Below are 5,455 nucleotides of genomic sequence, written 5' to 3'. Positions count from 1 at the left end.
ATTGTTTATATTTCATAACGTTGATATTTAAGTTGCAATCAAAAGCTGTATTTTTTACAAATTTTCTTCACAATCGGCCATTATCGGGTAAAGCTTTTTTGTACTGAATTGACCTTATCAAATTTTAAGTTTAGCAGTTCCTTCCCTTGAAAGTCCTCCCTCAAACCATTTCCTACCCAGACATTTTTGACCCATTTTTTTTTTATATATTTTTTGGAGGTGAGTTATTTACATCTAGCGTATACATATTGTTGATGCTTACCTTACAGCTTTTTTAAATAAAAAATATACAAGTTCAGTAATGATGTCTCATTACATTTTCTCAAAGAATGAACTGGATCCACGGTGCATAATCCATATTTGTACCCTCTTTGCGAAATCTGCTGAAACGGTACCTATCATTCACTGCTTAAAACAAACCAGCGGTGGATAACAATCATGTAAAATTTCATTGTAATAAGGAAAAGAGCTGAGGTATGACACTTAGAAACCACAGAACACTAGATTGTTTTATTTATGTGCTGATTCATCATGTGCCAGTCTCTCATGTACTGCAACTTCATAATAAGCTAAAAAAAATCGACATGTCTTGCCTTGTCCATCACTTCGGCTTACAGACACTTCACCCCCCAGACACTTCACCCTAGGCCCTTTTTTGCAGACACTTCACCCCTCATTTTAATAAATTTGAGTAAGGTTATAATTATATTTACACTGGGGATTAGCATTGAAAAACCCTGACATTTGCTTAGTTCTGTGTAACATCTATACGCTACCAGTACAATTTTTTTTTGGGAAAAATGCGTTTTGACTCAAATTGATACTACATAACTGACAGGTATTCATGCCACATGGTTAATTTAGAATTTTATCCAGGAGACATGAGAATTATGCATAATATTTATACACATTTAAAGTTAAACCATGCATAATATATTGATTTCTTATTGGAGTGAAAAAAATGAGTACATGTACATAAATAATGTTCGGAAGTATAAAATGAACTAGGTACAAATATTGCTCTGTCAGATGTAGTTATACTTGGTTTTTATCACATACTACTTATCAATATGAAATCATCCATTTTATATATGCCAATTTTGGATGGGAATTTTGACAGTAATTTTGGGACTTTAAAAATAAAACATTTGAAAAATTTGCTGTCTTTTTTTTATTGGGAATGTAAATAGTTTTATAAGGGAAAAATGCTGTTCTATTACAAATAGAATAGATAATAGTTACAAATACTACAAATAATATATCAGGGATTGAAAAACGAAAAAACAACAACAACAACAATGCTTAAAAAATATAAATTTCCTACATGTTCTGACTCATTTTTCTTTTTTGAAGACATTTTTTCTTTTTTTGAAGACACTGTTTAACTTACTTCTTTCTGGCTAAACATTTGCCAAATATTGCATTGTGACATTTTAAAAAAATTTTGTGGAACATACTGGAATCGCCGCACAGGCTTTTAGTAAGTTTTTACAAAATAGAATCAGACAGAATTAAGCGTTGCATTCAACAAATCAACATCAGTTTTGCCCATCAAACACAGGGGAATTATTTTGTGCTCTGTCCTACTAGTAAAACTTGAAAAATGGTTTCAAAAGAATTGAATTGAAATTTGATTAATTTATGCTAGAAATTTCACACGTCCTGCAGGACGGGCATTTTTTGGGAGATTAACTTGTCCAGAGTCATTTTTACTCGTATTTATCATTTATGAGCAGACAAGTGGATTTGTCAAGCCTTGATTAACTGCAAGTGATTAACCACATTATTTCCATAAAACTTATACTACATGTAATTACATTTGTTTGAGATAATAAATCATTTGACTTACTAGTGAAATAAGTTTAAGACTGCATAATATGATATAAAAGTGAATTCAGTTAGTGGGTTCCAAACTACAGGTGGAAACTGTTCTATTTTCTATTCAAGTTTTTTTTTGATGAAACAAAACTTAATCCTGACAACAGTTATATATGCTTAACAGTGTTGTATTTTGATTATTTTAAAATCTGTTGAAAATATTCATATTAAATTCATGAAAAGAAGTTTAAAAAAAAAAAAAGAAATGAGATTTGGGCATAATTTTTAAGAAGGTAAAGATACTTCAATGAAAAAGTAAGATAGGTAACAAAAATCAATCAAACGAAAAACTCATTTAAATTTCAAGTTGTTCCTGACATGTCTAAGTTGTTCCTGACATGTCAGAACAAAATTAATAATTTTTTTTTTTGAAATCTGGTAACCTTGAGCTATGTTCTCTACTGATTGAGCTATGATTCCGACAATTATTACTCACTTTTACAATAATTATTGTTAGTCAGTCATATCTGGACATGCAACATTCAACTTACCCATATATATGCCTTTAAAAAGGACTGTTTCGACTATAAATACTTGAAATTATAAAGAAATTGCCCTATTATTCTTTACAGTCTATTGTGTATAGGCTAAATTTAGGAGACACTTGTGAAAATACGCAATGAAAAATGAATAATTACATTGAAAATACAGGAAATGAAAATGAGCATTTTACTTTATCAATATTTCTTAATGTTTCAATGAAGTATGTAATAAATTAAAAGAACTATTGTATTGATTAGGAAAAGTTTTTATTTCAGGTTTGTGAATAAAGGCTTGTTTGTTAGATTTCAATTGTGGCTCAGTTGGTTGTTTGCTGAGAAGCTGTGAAAACATAATTATACAGGCCATTAAGGTAAAAACATGTTAGCTTTTTTCTGACTTTGATATATATATCCATCTTACTGTAGCATAACAAAAGAGAACAATAGAATTCATTCCATAACAATAGAATATGGGGCCATGGCCCTTTAATAAACAAAAGGAAAAACAATAGTAATGGTCCTTAATCCCTTTTTCGGTCACACGGGCAAACATTTTCTTCAAGTAAGACCATACATTATATATGTTAGAAAGTTAAAAAGGAAATGTTCATTGTTATATTTATATTTGGTTTGAAAATCTTTGTATATTTACAATTTTGACCAAATAGTTTCTCAAAGTATTTATTTGACATTAACTGACATAATTAGTGGCATATGTTTCTAACTTCTTTTCCAGGAGGTTTTTGTCAGATTGATGAATGTGAAATTAAGAGGACCCATTTTGAGGATGCTTTTTATGAATGGAATCACGAGAGATGAAGTCTAAAATGTGATACTGTCAATGTGACTAACCTTCACTTGAAGTAAACAGATGACACAATGTTTTTTCAATGTCATGGGCATATAATGAAGAGGTACATGATTATTTGTATACACTTTTCCTTAATAAATACTTTCTAAATGTTTGACATGTTTAAAGGCCAACACAGGGCTCAAAGTTTATTTAAAATCTGTAAGCTTGGCACTTAGAGCCAATTGTATATTAATTATTTCAATATCTTTTCATTATGCAATCTGTTGTTAATTTAGGAACAAAAGTCGATAGCAAAAACATTTTAGCCGTGTCATGACGAAACCAACATAATGGGCATCCGCCCAGTCTGATCAGGATCCATACTGTTCGCTATCAGTTTCTCTACTTGTAATAAGGTTTGTAAGCGAACAGCATGGATCCTGATCAGACCAACCTGGTCTGGATCCATGCTGGTCGCAAACCCATTATGTTGGTTTTGTCATGACATGGCTCATTTGTGACATGTAATTCACTTAAATTGTATTTTTGAAATTCAAGTTTTCATTCCTTTCACCTCAAGGCATTTGACATTGAAATAGTGACTTCATGTAGTAAGCAGTCAGTAAAACCTAATCATCTCATCTTGACTTAGCTGTATATAGATTATCAGAATCACTCTCATTTACAAATTTATATGACTTTAAAAAAGTTGTGTTACTAAGCAAATAAATAGATTTAATTGGGGTGACCATAGTCAAAGTAATGCACCTAAACCACTTACCTTTAAAGATATACTATGCTCATCAGTAAAATATTTTAATCATGAAAATGTATTGAATTCTATGCAATTCTTTTTGAATATGTCTAATTTGAATGAATTAACTATGCATTGGAAGCCATGTTCCTTCTTACGAGACAAAAAAAAAATTTGGTCCTTCTTAAAAAAACTGTCAGTTTCCTAACAACACTATATATTTATATTGTGACCAACTATAGCATGTGGTGTTTTAACATTACATAGCTACTTTATGTAAACACAAAACATGCTTATTTTATGTTTACAAAGAGACTGTGTAGCAATTATCAATGTTCTATTATATTTAATATGGATTCTTTAATGTGAGAAAGCAATCCAGCTAGCTTTAAAAAAAGGCGGTGGTTCTACTCAGATGCTCGTTTGTGAAATCTGATCAGAGGGTTGAGCTCTGGCATTGGTCGCGCATTTTTTGGTTTTATACCTTTATAAATCAGAGTAATTCTAACAGAAAGATGCTGAAAAAAAGTTAACATACAAGTATGAATATCTCGGTCAGCAATAAACTTTTTTCAAAACTCTATTTCAGAAAACAGAGATGCTTGTTTGACAGATACAGTAATAGTAGGAGTTATGAGGGAAGATAGAATGCAGTGATAACTATATTGAGGCACCACTTCATCACCAAGAACATGAAATGAATTATCAATGTTTTCAATGTGTTTGAACACCCATTTTAAATAATACAGCTCAGAGTGAATTTTTCAAAATAATTAATTCTGTTTTCAAAGTTTTTTTTAGATGTTAGTTGATCTTGTCAAGTACTTATTTTTTTAGGGATGGCAACAATTACTAAAATCAATACTCGAGTACTCGGTCATTTAGAGTATTCGGTTACTGGGATGATTTCCAATGATCTTTAAATTTTTATCACACAATATCAAACACCGTCTGCATGCTACCTTCATTTCTATTTTAATTCATAGAATTTGTAGCTATAAATAGGATTGCAAGAAATACATATAATAAATATAAGCATAAGAAATGTCAATGACAGCATTTATTATATACCTATAAATTTCTTCCTAAAACACAGGATTATCTTGAAGCGCAAATAGTTTTCAACGGTTAGAAAATTCTGTATTATGTTAGAGACAAATACAGTACCATATATGAAAGGCCTGGACTATTTTTATGCTCCCCAAAAAATTTCGGGTGAGCATATAGTCGCCGCCTTGTCCGTCCGTCCATCCCCTTTTCTTGTCCGGGACTTAACTTTGAAACAACAAACAGGTATTAACATGAAACTTTGTAGGTAGATAGATCTCATTGAGTAGGTGTGCAGTGCACAAGAACCATAACTCTGCCTTGCTTAATTTTTGAATTATTCCCTTTGTTTATTTTACACTTTGAACTTTGTCCGGGACATAACTCTAAAACTATAAGAGGTATCAACATGAAACTTTGTAGGTAGATAGATCTAATTGAGTAGGTGTGCAGTGCACAATAACCGTAACTCTGCCCTTGTCTAATTTTTTGAATTATTCC

General features: G+C 31.1%; 1 long non-coding RNA gene across 1 annotated transcript; it reads left to right on the top strand.

Moving 5' to 3' along the window:
* The first annotated feature begins 1,903 nt into the window (after positions 1 to 1,903).
* LOC132721856 (uncharacterized) lies at positions 1,904 to 4,699 on the top strand. The gene is made up of 3 exons (XR_009624530.1): positions 1,904 to 2,731; positions 3,097 to 3,274; positions 4,497 to 4,699. It is a non-coding gene; the product is annotated as an uncharacterized LOC132721856 (long non-coding RNA).
* The last annotated feature ends 756 nt before the right edge of the window (positions 4,700 to 5,455 follow it).

Source organism: Ruditapes philippinarum, unplaced genomic scaffold (genome assembly GCF_026571515.1).
Source record: "Ruditapes philippinarum isolate M1 unplaced genomic scaffold, ASM2657151v2 ctg2980_1_1_1_1, whole genome shotgun sequence".
In the NCBI taxonomy this organism is placed as follows: Eukaryota; Metazoa; Mollusca; class Bivalvia; order Venerida; family Veneridae; genus Ruditapes; species Ruditapes philippinarum.
Note: the sequence above shows the minus strand (reverse complement) of the source record. Positions and strands in the feature narration are given on the sequence as shown.